Source organism: Marmota marmota, unplaced genomic scaffold, assembly GCF_001458135.2.
Source record: "Marmota marmota marmota unplaced genomic scaffold, marMar, whole genome shotgun sequence".
Taxonomy (NCBI): domain Eukaryota; kingdom Metazoa; phylum Chordata; class Mammalia; order Rodentia; family Sciuridae; genus Marmota; species Marmota marmota.
The window spans coordinates 34,775,227-34,791,371 of NW_026000082.1; the positions used below are offsets into that span (position 1 = coordinate 34,775,227).

Genomic DNA, 16,145 nt, shown 5'->3' on the forward strand with positions numbered 1-16,145 from the left:
CCTGGGGAGAGGACACGACATTGTCCCTGAGAAAGAGACACTGGAGCTGAAACTGAAGGATGTGAAAGAGCTGATGAATCACGGGAAAAAGCCCCGTGGGCAGAGGGACCACCCTGTGGGAAAGGGTTGGCAGGGAAACCAGAGGGAGAGAGACAGACCACTCAGAAAGCTGTGGTGACCTTGAAAATGCAGAGGAGGGGGAGGAGGCAGCAAGTCAGACCCTCGGTGAACCTCCCGTGGCACCAACCTGAATGTGCCACACGCCATGGTGGTTGTCTCAGGTGCTGGGCCCTGGGTGCCAGTGCAGAGGAGACTGCGGATTCTCCCACAGGGGCCCCTCAGGGTGCTGGGCCACCCCACAGGACGAGTGCCATGCAGGAGGAATTGCAGCAGAGGCCGCAGCCATCCTGTGGGAGCCGTGAGGCTGAGTCAGCCCTGACATGAACTGAGGTCAGGAGGCCAGACCTTTTTTCGGAAAAGCTAGACTTGCCCAGAGTGGGGAGGCTGAGGCAGGAGGATTGCAAGTTCCAGGCCAGTCTGGGTAATTTAGCGAAGCCCTGTCTCAAAATGAAATTTTAAAAGTGTGGGGATGTCACCCAGTGGTAGAACACTCGCCTAGCCTGTGTGAGACCCTGAGTCCAATCCCCAATACCAAAAAAAAAAAAAAAAAAGGCAAGAAGAAAGAAAATGTAGACTTAATGAAAAATTCCTCCCATCCCTTGTATATGTGGGGACTTCAGAGTGTTTACATGTCCAGGGGCCACCTGAGCAGCTCAGCTCCCAGTTTTGTTTGTGGTTTGGGCCCTTGGCTGAGACAGAGGCTAAGTTGGGAAGAGAAGATGGGGGGGTGGGACATGGGGGTCTACCAGGCCTAGTGCCAGATCCCCAGGGAGTCCCACCAGGAAAGAGGAAGGGAGATAAGAGAAGACTGGAGAGGAGAAGGGGAGTGGGGAGCTGGGAAAAAGAGCTTCAGACCCTTACAGCTGGTAGGAACACAGTGAGGGAGCGGGATGAGGACCAAGGAGAGTGCAGAGGGCCTCCTGGGCCAGCCTGGGCAGTGGGAGAGGCTCCCTAGAGCCCTTAGTAAGCTGAGGTGAGTAAACAAAGGGCCATGAGAGTGACTAATAGGACTTCCTGATCACGAGCTGTGCCCCCACTCGGGTGCCTGGAAGCCCCCACTTCCTTCTCTAGGAGCCCAGACTCAAGCCACTACCACCACATCTCCTGGGGCCCCTCTCACAAGATGTCCCAGCTGACAAGGTTCCTCCCTGGGAACTGCTGCCTCAGCCCATATTCAAGTCAGACAACAGGAAGGACTTCCTGACTGGGAGGGATGGGAGATCTGGACAAGGTGAATGGGGGCATTTCTGTCCAGAGACAAGGGACTAGATGCAATGGCTTCTAGAGGCTCTTTTCCACATGCTGGACAAAAAGAGTGGCGGCTTCTCCAACCTGGCCTGTGCAAAGAAGGAAGATTTTTAGAACACTGGGTGGGTGGGGGAGAGGTACTTGCTGCTAAATAGCATGAGGTTAAGAGATCAGGCTCTAGAGCTACATTTCCTGTGTTAAAATCCTGGCCCCTCACTAACTAGCTATGAGACCTTGTGTAAGTCAGTTGACTTTGTGCTTCAGTTTTCACAACTATAAAATGGGAGTAATGGCATTACCTGTCTCATAGAGCTCTTATGAGGTCTAAATGAATGAATTGAAATTTGTAGAGTGCTAACAACAGTGCCTGGTATGATATGAGCCCTATATCATTGACAAAAAAAAAAAAAAGGACAAGACATTAGTGGCTTCCATTTGAGAGCTTCCTGGGTACTGGGTACTGTTGGCAAGTTCTTTTGTTGTTGTTCGTTTTAATTATACATGACAATTGAATGTGTTTTGACATATCCCACATACACCGAGTACAACTTCCCATTCTTGTGTTTGTACAGGATGTGAAGTTTCACTGGTCGTGTGTTCACATATGCACTTGGAAAGTTATGTCCCACTCATTCTACTCTTTCCCATTCCCATACCCCTCCCTTACCCCCCTCCCCTGTCCAATCCGGTGACCTCCACTCCTCCCTGCCCCTGCCCCACTGTTGTGTGTCAGTATCTGCATATCAAAGAAAACATTCAGCCTTTGGTTTTTTCCAAACTTCAGTTAGCTTGATAGTCTCCAGTTCCATCCATTTACCTGCAAAAGCCATAATTTCATTTTTCTTTATGGCTGAGTATTATTATTCTATTGTGTATATGTACCACATTTTCTTTATCCATTCATCTATTGAAGGGCACCTGGGTTGGTTCCATAGTTTGGCTATTGTGAATTGAGCTGCTCTAAACATTAATGTGGCCGCATCACTGTTGTATGCTGATTTTAAATCCTTTGGGTATATGTTGAGGAGTGGGATAACTTGGTCAAATGGTGGTTCCAAGTTTTCTGAGGAATCTCCATACTGCTTTCCAAAGTGGTTGCACCAATCTGCAGCCCCACCAGCAATGTATGAAAGTACATTTTCCCCCAAAATCCTTGCCAACATTTATTGTTACTTGTATTCTTTTTTTTAATTATTAAGAGAGAGAGAGAGAGAGAATTTTTTTAATATTTACTTTTTAGTTTTCGGCGGGCACAACATCTTTGTTTGTATGTGGTGCTGAGGATCGAACCCGGGCCGCACGCATGCCAGGCAAGCGCGTTACCGCTTGAGCCACATCCCCAGCCTTGTATTCTTTTTTTTTTTTTTTTAAATCGGGGATTGAACTCAGGGCACTCAACCACTGAGCCACATCCCCAGCCCTATTTGTATTTTGTTTAGAGACAGGGTGTCACTGAGTTGCTTAGCACCTCGCTTTTGCTGAGGCTGGCTTTGAACTCTCGATCCTCCTGTCTCAGCCTCCGGAGTTGCTAGGATTACAGGTGTGTGCCACCGCGCCCGGCTTGTTATTTGTATTCTTGATAATTGCCATTCTGACTGTGTAGGTTTAATTTGTATTTCTCTAATTGCTAGAGATGTTGAACATTTTTCATATATTTGTTGACTTGTGGCAGGTTCTTCATTTACACACCCTCAAATCCCCCATACTCTACAAGGTAACTCCTCCAGTTCCCTTCTTACAGATGAAGAAACTGTGGCCCAGAGAGGTGATGCCATCTGCTGATCCAGACTTATCCCACCAGCACTCTGAACAATCATAATATTGCTTTTTCCACCATAAAGGCAAAGCATTGGTGAGACAGGGGGATGGACAAAATGGCTTCCCAGAGGCTCTCTGGGACCATGCAGCCAAAGCCCTCCTCAGCTTCGGCAGAGCCTAGGAAGATTCCCTAGTAGTGCAGGGTATCTAGCAAGCTCAGGGCCATGGTCATCACATTAAGCAATTACCCTGGTAACACCAAAGCAAGGAGTGACCTCACTACCATCTGGACACTTCCTGCCACCGGAGAGGAATCTAAGGGGGGTAATCATGACAATGGTGGCAGTGACTCTGATGGTGACACTGTGGAATGATGGAAAAGGTGACTGCTCAGTCAGATCTTGACGTTGGTAGAGGAGGCGACGGGGCTGGTAATGACTTGACAGTGGTTCCAGGGATGGTTCCTGATGGTGGCATTGATGGAGAGGTGACAGTGGTAGTGATGTCACAGGGCAGGGACTGTGGCTTGGTGTGCTCAACCTGCTGGGGAGGTCAGCCAGGGAACAACGACATCGCCTCTGCAGCCTGAGCGCCTCTGGAATCCAATTAGATTCCCGGGAGCAGGACTCGCGGTGCTGAGCGGTGCGCCCTCCTCAGCTCCTGGGCTCTCCCCCCTACAAATAGGGAGAATAGAGCAAGCGCTGTAAAGTGCTGGTTGTGGCTGTGATTTTGCTATTTCATCTTGTATTATTTCTTGACCCCTTTTGGCCATTTTTGCCAGCCAGCAAGGTCACAGTGACATGAGGGTTTTCTGCAGCAGCCACCTGGTGTCAAGTCACCAGTTTTTAGATCTCTGGCTTCCTGGCTATCCAGCAGCCGCTGCAGTGGGGAGAGCAGTGCCAGCAGCTTCTTAAACCCAGCTTCCTGGTCCTCCCCAGAATGAAGATGCTTTGCCCCTTGCCCCTCTACCCCAGTGAAGAACAGAAAGCAGGCTTGACATAATTTTTTGGGGGGGAGGGGGCTTCCTGGAGATTGAACCCAGCGGGTCTTAACCACTGAGCCACATCCCCAGCCTTTTGTTTTTTTATTTTAAGACAAGGACTCACTAAGTTGCTGAGGCTGGCCTTGATCTTGAGATCCTCCTGCCTCAGCCTCCAGAGCCACTGAGATACAATGGCATGCGCCACGGCAAGCCTGACATTCAAACAAGATGTTATCAATGACCCAGGCATGACAAAGAGTAAATAAGCATAGCCATTTTTTCATTTATTCTACAGCCACTTGTTGGTCCCCACCCTCTGGAGTTTGCATTCTGGTGGGGAAGACAGGGATACAAGTGATGCAGGTATGAGTAGCGGGCATCTGCAGACCCAGCACTTGGGAGGCTGAGGTGAGAGGATCACTTGAGCTCAAGAGTTTGAGATCCTGCATCCTAAAAAGGTAACACAGGGCTGGGGATGTGGCTCAAGCGGTAGCGCGCTCGCCTGGCATGCGTGCGGCCCGGGTTCGATCCTCAGCACCACATACAAACAAAGATGTTGTGTCCGCCGAAAACTAAAAAATAAATATTAAAAAAATTCTCTCTCTCTCTCTTAAAAAAATAAAATAAAAAATAAAAAGGTAACACATATAAACAAGGTGACTGTGGATGGGACTGGCAGGGTAGGCAGAAATGGGAGTGACGAAGTAAAGAGTGACTGAGGGAGCCCCTTCTAAAGGGGGGTCAGGGAAGGTCTAGTTGAGCTGAGGCTGGGGGAAGAGCAACCAGACAGGTGGAGAGCTGGGAAGGGTGTGGGCCTGACACCCCCGAAGAAGGACAAGCTCGCTGTGTTTGCAGCTCAGAAGGTGGCCAGCTGTAGCACGTGCATAGGAGCCAGGGGCTGGAGGAGGAGATGAGGGGAAGGTCAGCTGGGAAAAGAACTGAAAGGATTGGCATTTTATTCCCACTGCCAGGAAGCCACCGAGGGTTGTCCCTTAATAAGAAGAAGGACTTGTCCTCAGGAATGACTTGGGTTTGAAAGATGGCCACAGTGCAGGGAAGCACGTGGACTCGGACAGCAAGGTGAGGGCACCCGAGAGTCGGCTCCTGAATGTGGCACGAGGCGAGGTCCCCGCTGCGTGGAGCAGGAGGGCAGAGTGGCAGCAGGTGAGGCTCTTAGGCTATGTCAGGTTTTCCAGGGTCCCCATGCTACTAGGGAACCTGGTAGGTTTTCTGTTTGTTTTTGAGGGACAGAAACACTTCCTTGACTGTCCCCTCCCATCACTGAGAAGAGACTCAACCATCACAACCACAATGTCAGCCAAAGCCACATCATGAACACAGTCACCTTCACACCAACCAATAGGCACAGGGACAGGGCAAAGAACCCTTGGGGGAACCCTGACCTCATGGGCCAACTGGGCCCCAGTCCCTTCTGGGCCCTGTGGAAGACAAGGGAACTGTGCTGGGACAGAGCCAGGGCACAGTGTGATGTGGGTATTGGAAATCGGCCCTGGTAGGGGCTCCGGAGCTCACAGTTCCTGTTGTCCAGCTAACCTGTTTCCTAGCACGCACACCTGCACAGAGCCCTGAGACCACGAGAAAACCTGACCTCCATCCCTGAGTCCTGCTGCCCATAGGCAGAGCTGGCTACGGTGCCAATGGCCTCCGTAAGCAACCTTTGAGTAGAAAAGTGAAAGGAGGGCATCCACACAACCCTAGGGTCCTGTGGGGAAGTTGTATGGGGAGGGATTCAGTGACAACCCTCAGCCTGCCCTCAAGAACCAGTCATGGTGAGCCACAGGCCCTGGGATGTCACTGCAACCAGGGCCTCTCTGCTCCAGTCCTGGAGCCTAAGGCTGTGGCTTCACACTGGCTGCCTGACTCACCCTCCTAGAGTAGGAATCCTGGGCTGGGTCTGTCCTGACAGGGACCAAGGTCTGCTTCTCCCTGTTCCCTGATCCTAGGATGAGCCCTGACCTTGGACATAAACTTGAACCTGAGCCTGATGACAAAGATCTCCACCCAAGCCTAGACAGAGCTTCATCTCTTGTGGGCTAGGCCATGATGGAGCCAAATACACTCCTATCTCCATGAGGGACTGACACAGGCCAAACTCAATCTTAGAATAGTGACAGAGCCATTCTAACAGGCCCCCAGCATGGCTGGTTCTGTCTCTACTCTGTAGTCAGAGCTTGAGCCTTCTGTCTAGGAAGCAAGACATTGAAAAGTAAAACCAAATTAAGTCCCCATTGTCTCTTTCTTGCTTTAGTGGCACAACTTTGTTTTAGGAAATGAAACCTAAAGGCAAAGTATATTTTATAGGGCACTAAATCTCCTTCCCTTTCCTGCTGGGCTCTCTCTTTGATTTGCCTCACTCTTGCCCTTAACCCCTTGGATCTGTAAAGCCCTGGTGCCTCTTGTAAAGCCTTGGGGAGAGAGGGGTTTACTGTATCCAAACACTGACCCTAATAGCCAAGCAGGGTGATGCATGCCTGCAATCCCATTGATTAGAGAGGCTGAGGCAGGAGGATCACAAGTTCAAGGCCAGCCTCAGCAACTTAGAAAGGCCATTAGTGGGCTGGGGATGTGGCTCAAGTGGTAGCGCGCTCACCAGGCATGCGTGCGGCCCGGTTCGATCCTCAGCACCATATACAAAGATGTTGTTGTGTCCGCTGAAAACTAAAAAAAATATATATATATATTAAAAAAATTCTCTCTCTCTCTCCCTGTTTAAAAAAAAAAAAGAGCTGGGTATTTAACTCAGTGACAAAGGATGTCTGGGTTCAATCCCCCACCCCATCACTAAAATAAAAGAAATAGGCTCTGGTCAAACACTGGCCCCAGGTCCCAGGCAGCAGAGGGAGCTATGAAAACCCCAGAGACTTTATCTAAGAACCGAAGGAGCAGGACCAGAACCTTATCAGGCTTGTGAGCTGCAAGACCCTTCCCCTCTCTGGGCCTCAGTTTCCCCAAATTAGAATGAGAGATTTAGCCTTCCAGCTCTGATATCCAGGGTTAAGGATCCTGAAGGAAATTTGGAGCTCCACGTGCACACATGGGCAGTGCTGTACTTCCTGGGTGATGCAGACCCAGGAGACCTGCAATCTTTTCTTGACACATGCCAGGCATAACAGGATCCAGTCCCGGGACATCCTCCAAGCTCTGATACCTTGTACTAGTGAATAGACCAGGATGAGGATCAGTCTGGCCTGGCTCTCAAGGGTGGAAGACTTCCCCAGAACCCCTGCCCTCGCCAGAACCAGCAGGGATGATGGCAGGGAACAGCTGGGTCCTCTTGGGCTGACCACTGCAGGTGCCTAGCCTAGACTGTGGCAGAGGGAATGGGGGAGGAAAGGAGGAAGGAGAGGCACCTGGGCTTTACAGATCCAAGCAGGGACAGGGAAGAGGGTGGGGCTGACAGGCCCCGCCCCTCGCACGTCAATTCGCTGGATGGGCAGTTCAGGGCTTCCCTCCCTGCCCCGAGGCCGGTTCCCGGGGCGGGCTCCTCCCGTGGGAACTGCTGTCTCTGCAGCGAGGCGCTCGCCGCCCTGATGCCAGGAATGAGGCTGGGCTGCAGGGCGGGCCCGGACCCGGTTGCCCTTCACTAGGGCCCTGGACGGGTAGGCTCTGGGCGGATGATCCCGCCGGGAACTGGGCGCCCCGGGCTCAACGGGCCGCCCACCTCTGCAGACGGGGCCCTCTCCCTCCAGCCAGTGGAGCAGCAGCTGGGTAACACCAGGGAGCTGGTTGGAAGAGTCGACTCTGAGCTCCTTCCCCAGCCTCGCTGGCTCAGAATCTGCATTTTAATGAGGTGCCCAGGTGACTCATAAGCATGAATCCAACAAGCGCTGATCTACGAAAGTCTGCCTGAGTATTTATAGGATAAAAAGAGAGAGACAGTATAGGTTACTTTCCTTTTATTTCTTCACATTTTGGTTATGGCATTGATTTCCGCATTTTGGAAATTTAAGACTTGTACTACAGGAAAGAGGCATCTCAATGTTATTGTTACAAAAGGGGTGTGGAATGGGCTAAGGGCTGGAGACCCACTCAAGAGCACCCACTCAGGTGTATGCCCTGAGGAGGTAGGAATGGGAGCAAGACAGCCCTTGAACATCCGGAGGAGCAGAGAAGAGGAGCCAAAGGCAAATTGTGCCTTCCTGAGCCTGTTTCCTCACCATGAAATGGCCTTACTCACCTGTCATATCTATGTGCCTCCCTATCGCTTAGGGTGGGCTGAACAGAGCCCAGGGTGGAGAGGCTTTTACACCACCCTGAGGAAAGGGAGATCTGAATCCAAGAGAGGTGGAAAACCGGCCCTGCTCAGATCCCTGCGGGCAGCCTGGACTCTCCCTGTCCTTCGGATCTCAGGGCCTTGTCTCCTACTCTTTCTCCATTTCTCTTCCCTCTTCCTTCTCTACCTCCCTACCACCACCAGCATCAGACCACATCTCACATCTTTGACAACAAAAATCTGCACTCCTGTCTGAAATTTGCTCCAAATTAGCACTGTTTCTGTGAAGGAAAAGCCTTCCGTGTTGGCTATATGCTAGACACTGCTCACACACCAGGTATTTCGCACCAGCCAGGGAGGGAGGTCATAATGCCCTGATGAGCAGATGAGGAAACCAAGCCTCAGTGAAGGGGGAGTAATTTGTACCCAGGTCACAGTGCCCCAAGAGGCCAAGATGGGATAAGAACAGGAGCCCTGGGATTCTACTACACCAGGCTTCCTTGGCTGGGAAAATAGGAAGGAACTTCCAATGGCCCTCCTAAGGCCACACTCCACCATTCCCTGCAAAATCTGGGCTTGTTTTGTTGTTGATGATTTTTTTCCCCCCATACCAGGGATTGAACCCAGAGGCGTTCAACCACTGAGCCACATCCCCAGCTTTTTTATATATATGTATTTTTTAAATATTTATTTTTTTAGTTGTAGTTGGACACAATTCCTTTATTTTATTTATTTTTATGTGGTGCTGAGGATCAAACCCAGGGCCCCACACATGCGAGGCGAGCACTCTACCGCTAAGCCACAAACGCACCGCCAGTCCTTCTTTTTAATATATTTTTTAAAAATATTTATTCTTAAGTTTTAGGTGAACACAATATCTTATTTTACATTTATGTGGTGCTGAACAGATAAGGATGGAACCCAGTGCCTCCTGCATGCTAGGCGAGCACCCTACCTGAGCTACAACCCCAGCACCCCCAGCCCTTCTTTTTTATATTTTATTTAGAAACAGGGTCTCACTAAATTGCTGAGTGCCTTGCTAAATTGCTGAAGTTGGCCTTGAACTTCTGATCCTCCTGCCTCTGCCTCCCAAGCTGCTGGGATTACAGGTAGGTGCTACCATGTCCCTCTAAGATCTGGCTCTTACCTCCCTTCTTCAAGTTCTTTCCATGGATATTTATTGAACATCAACATCTTCTCAGGCACTGGATTACCCTGAAAACAAAATAGATAAAATCCCTGCCCTTCTGGAGAAGCAGTGGCCTGAGCCATGGAGATGGCAGAAAACAGGGAATGAGGGGGTGGGGGGTGGATGTGAGTGAGATGCCGTCTGATGCTGTCTGTTCTGAAGGTAGAGTCACCAGGACTTGCTGACCAAATAGAATGTAGGGTGCAAGAGAAAAAGGAGTAGGCCTGAGAGTGTGACTCAGTGGTAGAGCTCACCCTGGGTTCCATTCCCAGCACAGCAAAAAAGAGAGGGAGAAAAGAGTGAAAAACAGCTTCTAGTTTTCAGTCCCCAAGCTGGGAGTTGCCTTTTATTTGATAGGGAGGAGCAGCAATTCAGTTCAAGAATTCAGCTTTGAATATGCAAAGTTTGAGAAGATGATAAACATATAAGGAGATATGTGGAATAAAATTAAGTAAATGAGCTTTACAGTCCGGGAGAGAGCTCTGGAATTTGGGGTTGGCTGGTGCACAGAGGGCATTGAGAGCCCACTAAGAGTGCACAAGGTTGCCAAGGGAGTGGTGTAGACAGAAAAGGCAAGAGAACCCGGGAGTGCGTGCTAGGGTATTTCACTGCGGAGAGGTTGAACAGATAAGGAGGACCCACTGGGACAAAGGAGGCGACCAGGACAATGAGAGGTCTTAGAAACCAAGTATTCCAAGAGGGAATGATCCCTCACGTCACAAACAGTATAGAGATTGAGTAAGGAGCTAGGAGTGTAGCTCGACATAGGGTCCTGGGTTCAACCCCTAGCACCGCAAAAAAAAAAAAAAAAAAAAGAAGGAAGCAGAAAAGAAAAAGGGAAAGAAAGAAAAGGAAGGGGAAAAAAGAAAGGGAGAACAAAACTAAGATACCATTTCACACCACTAACATGGCTACAAAATAAAAGGACTGATAAAATGGGCATGGTAGTGCAGCTGTAATCACTTGGGAGGTTGAGGCAGGAGGATCTTGAGTTCCAGACTGGCCTGGGCGGAGCAGTGAGCAGAAGCGCCAATAAGGGAGCCCGGGCATCCGCCTCCCTCCGCAGGCAGGAGCCCCAGCCTGGCCCGTACGCTGCACGCCCCCTGCTGCGAGGGCAGCTGGAGCTAGCAAACAAGGAGGGAGCGCTGCGAGGGAGCGCAGGTGCGGGTGGTAAGGGGAAGCCCCCTATCCGCCCCTCCCCCCTCCCGGCTTGGCCGGTCACCACCCCTCACACACCTCAGAGAGCAGCGCAAAAGGACAGTCAGTAGAAAGGAGCTCAACTCCAACCACGACGGCGGACGAGACCCCAGAAGAAGAACAAGCAGCAATTGATCGTATCGATGAGATACAGAATGAAACAGACAGACTTACTGAGCAAGCCAGTGAGGAGATGTTGAAAGTAGAACAGAAATATAACTCCGCCGATCATTTTTTTCAGGAGAGGTCAGAATTGATCGCCAAAATCCCCAATTTGGGGGTAACAACATTTGTCAACCATCCACAGGTGTCCACACCGCTTGGGGAGGAAGATGAAGCGGTGTTGCATGATTTGATCAGAGTTGAAGTGACAGAATTTGAAGAGATCAAATCAGGTTACAGAATAGATTTTTATTTTGATGAAAATCCTTACTTTGAATATAAAGTTCTCTCCAAAGAATTTCATCTGAATGAGAGTGGCGATCCATCTTCAAAGTCCACTGAAATCAAATGGAAATCTGGAAAGGATTTGATGTTCAGGTCCAACGCAGAATAAAGTCAGCAGGAAGAGGCAGCAGGAACTGACAGCTTCTCTACCTGGTTTACTGACCATCCTGACGCAGGTGCAGGTGAGGTAGAAGAGGTCATCAAATCATCAAAGATGATATTTGGTCTAATCCATCGCAGTACTACTCGGTGGTTCCTGACATGGATAATGAAGAAGGACTGGAAGATATTGATGAAGAAGGCAATAAGGATGAAGGTGAAGAAGATGAAGATGATGATAAATGGAAAGATAACTAACTGAACACCGATGGATTCCAACCTTTTTTGTTTTCATGTTTTTTTTTTTTTTTTGAGGGGTGTGGGGCAGGTACTGGACGACTGAGCCACATCCCTAGCCCTATTTGGTATTTTATTTAGAGACAGGGTCTCTGCAGGCTGGGTGGCTGTGCAAGCCTGTAATCCCAGCAGCTTGGGAGGCTGAGAAAGGAGTTCAAAGCCAGCCTCAAGCAACTCAGTGAGACCCTGTCTCTAAATAAACTACAAAAAAAAAAAAATACGGCTGGAGATGTGGCTCAGTGGTCGAGTGTTCCTGAGTTCAATCCCTGGTACCAAAATAAATAAATAAACAAAAATAGAGATGGTCTCACTGAGTTGCTTAGTGCTTTCCCCCACCCTCCCTGCCCCACTTATGCTCAGTGGCCCTGTTCTTGAGGTCTGTTTTCTCAATCCATGGTTCTCAACTTATTGGGAGGGAGGGAATACCTTGAGCAGAGTACAATGGGAAAAGAAATCGCTACACCCTTCTGTTCTAAATTCATTTTTATCCCTTTCTGTCTCAAAAAACAAACAACAAAAACAAAAACAAACAAAAAGCCTGTATGGAATGTACACCACTGTGCTCTGTGGGGGAAAAAGAAAAACCTTCTTCTCTCTTCGCTCTGCCAGAGGCTGGAGGGTTCTAGGCCCCTGTGTAATAGTGCATGGAATTCTAGCCGTTTTCCTCCTTTCTCTGTATATTATTACACTGTGTCTCCTTGTGAATATGGACAGTTAGCATTTACCAGCATGTATCTGTTTTAAATCTTGTTTAAAAAAAAAAAAGAAAAAAAAACTTTAAAAAATGGGGTTATAGGCTGGGGCTGTAGCTCAGTGGCAAGTGCTTGCCTAGCATGTGTGAGGCACTGGGTTCAATCCTTAGCACCACATAAAAAAATAAAGGCTCACTGTCCATTTACAACTATGATTTTTTTTAAAAAATGGGGTTATAGAAGGTTAGCAAAGGGTGGGTTTGAGATGTTGGGTGGGTTAAGTGGGCATTCTGACAATATGGCTTCTCCTTTGGCATGTTTAATTGTGATGCTTAAAGGACATCCTTGCAGCTTAAGATGACACTTTTAAAATAAAATTCTCTCCTAATGATGACTTGAGCTCTGCCACTAGATGGGAGAATCAGCAGAATCTGTAGGATCTTATTGGGAATTGACATTCTCTATTGTAATTTTGTTTGTTTATTTTTAATGTTCTTTTTTGTTTTCACTGGAAAGGAAAGTGATGCTCACTTTTATTTTTTTTTTAATTTTTTTTATTATTCGTTGTTCAAAACATTACAAAGCTTTTGACATGATGCTCACTTTTAAATGTTGAAAGTGTACAAGTTGCTTTGTTACAATAAAACTAAATGTGTACACAAAACTGGCCTGGGCAATTTAGCAAGACTATCTCAAAAAATAAACAAAAACAAAAAACAAAACAAAAAAACTGGGGAGGAGGCTGGATGTATAGCTCATTAATAAAGTGCTTGTTTTGTATATCCAAGACCTTGGGTTCAATACTCAACACCATTAAAAAAAAAAAAAAAAGACAAGCCAGATAACAACAAGTGCTGGTGAGGATGCAGAGGAATTCGAGTCCTCATGCACTCTCGATGAGAATATAAACAGTAGAGCTGTTGTGGAAAACATTCTGGCAATTCCTCAAATGGCAAAACAAAAAATTACCTTATGACCAGCAATTCTAGCCCTGAACATATATCCAAGATACATAAAAACCATATATAAATACAAAAACTTATACTTGAATGTCAGTGGCACATTCTTCAAAAATAGCCAAAAAGTGGAAACAATCCAAATATCCACCAACCAATGAATGGATAAATAAAATGTGGTATCTCATATAGTCATAGAATATAGTTGACAATAAAGGGAAAAAATGGGACTTTGGGTCTAGCTCTCAGCCCTGGGTTCAATCCCTACCACCAGGGATAATTAAAAAAAAAAGAAAAAAGAAGAAAGAAAGAAATGCTGACACATCCCACAACATAATGAACCTTGAAAACGTTAAAGCCAAATAAAAGAAACTAGTCATAAAAGGCTACATATTGTATGACTCCACCTATATGAAATGTCCAGTATATGAAATCCACAGAGACAGAAGGTAGATTAGCAGTGGCCTGGGGCTGGGAGCTAAGGACACTGAGGAAATGGGGAGTGGCTGCTAAAGGGTACAACATTTCTTCTTGGTGTGATGGAAATGTTCTAAAACTGATTGTGGTGCTGGTCATACAACTTTATGAGTACACTAAAAACCCCTGAGTTACACACTTTATATGGTGGGTTATGTCATGTGAATTATAGCTCAAAAAAGTTGTAACCAACAGAAATTTGATGATTTGACTTAGCAACGTGACCTTGGCAAAAGCAGTGTTGGTGGAGTGTTGAAGTGTGTTCAAGAGGGAGCAGGGGAACCTCGGAAGCAGCAGCGTGTGTAGACATTTTTGGAGTGTTGCTGTCGGAAGGGAGGAGGGGCTGTCAAGAAACACTTTGCTTTCTTCTTGTGGGTTTTGGTTTTTGATTTGAGATGCCAGAAGTTCTGTTTCAATGCTGATTAAAGTGATCCAGTCAGCAAGTGAGGAAAAGTGGCTAGAATTGAAGCCCTTGAGCAGGTGAGAAAGATAGGGCCTGCAGTGGGCTCAGGGAGAAGGGAGCAGGCTCACCCCATGTGGAGGAGGGAGGCTGAACAGGAAGCACGGAGGAGCCAGGCAGATGGGTAAAACGGTGTGGAAAGACCTGGAAATGCTCTTCAGGTTGCTTCTGCTTTCTCAGTGGAGTAGGAAGCAAGGTCATTAGCTGAGAGGAGGATGTAAGCAGAACTTCCAGGGACTGAGGAGAGAGAAGGTACGACCCTGTCCTCTAGGATAGTGGGAGAGTGAAAAGACTGGGTCATCTGTTAGGCTTTCCAGACAGCGCCAGGAGCACCCTGGAGTGGTGGGCCTGATGGTAAAGTGAGGTCAGTCAGAGGGCCTTGGCCTCCAGCTTCCGTCAGCTGTGTGGGCTTAGCCAGGGTGTGGTTTTGCCAGGTGGATGCAATTTAATGAGAGGGGAGCAAGGGGTTCCCGGTGTATGCAGGGAGGTAATTATAGCAATGGTCCATGGACTCCAAGTTAGTTCAGGAGGAAAGTCAGGTCATGAGAGAGAGGAGGAATAGAGACCCAAGTGGGAGGATCAGTAGATTAAAGGTCTGGTGGGTCAAGGAGTTATTGGAGTTGGGTGTTACAAGAAGTGAGCAGAAAAGACAGGAGGTGATGTTGATATTGAAATTATGCAGGGTGGGGTACAATTATCAGTAATGACAAGGTCCATTACTTTGGCCATGTGGGCATGAGGTAAGGTGATCTCCATGGGGGAGAACCATCTGTGTGTACATTTACTCCGCCATTCTCATAGGCAAGGTTCTGGGTAGGGCCTGGGCCTGGGATTCAGACAAACCTGTTCTGAAGTCTCTTTCCACTGTGGGGCCCTTCACAGATTACTGTTTCTCTGAGCTTCAGAGTTTCCTCTCCTGAAAAGTAAGAGGTTGCTTCTGTGTCATAGAATATTGTTCTGAAAAACTTTTTTTTTTTCTTGTGAACTCAGGGTACTTCTACCAATGAGCTATACCCCCAGTTACCCCCAAGCCTTTTTTTCCTTTTACTTTTTATTTTGAGACCAAATTGCCCAGACTGGCCTCAAACCTGTGATCTTTCTGCCTCAGCCTCCTGAGTAGCTGGAATTATAGGCAAGTGCTACACACCACCTGGCAAATGTTCTGAAAATCCAATAAGACTGTGGAAAGCTCTGGTTTAGTTCCAAGAGTTCCCAGAATGCTCTTGTGTCTGGGGTCTTAAAGCCAAGGAGGAGCCATTGTAGGGACCAAGACTCTTTCCAGGACCCATTCTCCCTTCCCACTACCTCAAATCATAGAAGGAGTGAATGGAAGAACCTGATTCCCATTTCACTCCCATTTTACAGAACAGGAAACTGATGTCCAGACAGGGAAATCACTTACCTATGTCATTAAGAATCAATTATCATAGAAAATAAGTTCCTTTTCAATATCAATTAGGGTCTTAAGATGGGAGTTTGGGGGGATGTGGGAGAAAGGCTCCTCTATAACATTGGGAGGTCAATTGAATTCATGAGGATATTCCTCAGCCAATGTTCCCCTCCATTCAAGGGAACAATTAAAAGCTGGTTTCGGTGAAAATGGAAGATCTTACTGGATATACACCCATGCTCTCTCTCAGTCTTCTACATCCCCAAGTGACTCCACCCCACTGGACAAGCATGGAAACCATCAGCTTTGGGGATGGACAAGTCAACAGAAGGGTGATTCACCACGCACGCATCTGCTAATTGCTCTTCCTAGCCCAGACAGAAGGGAGGAGAGAGAAAAAGAGACCTCAGAGTTTCCTTAGAAAACTTGATTCAAGTGCATAGGGTGGACACAGCTTTAACTGGCCCCCAGGAGGTCCTGTCCCCAGCACTAGCTAGGGTTTCCAGCCCTAGCTAGTCCTCCTGCAGTAAATCCCTCCTGCTTTCTGTACCCCAGTCTCCCATCCAGAAATTGAGAAGAGAGTGAACAAACTTGTTGTG

General features: G+C 47.9%; 1 pseudogene; it reads left to right on the forward strand.

The window, feature by feature from the left end:
* Positions 1–1,010: 1,010 nt before the first annotated feature.
* LOC107141534 lies at positions 1,011–11,580 on the forward strand (annotated as a pseudogene).
* The last annotated feature ends 4,565 nt before the right edge of the window (positions 11,581–16,145 follow it).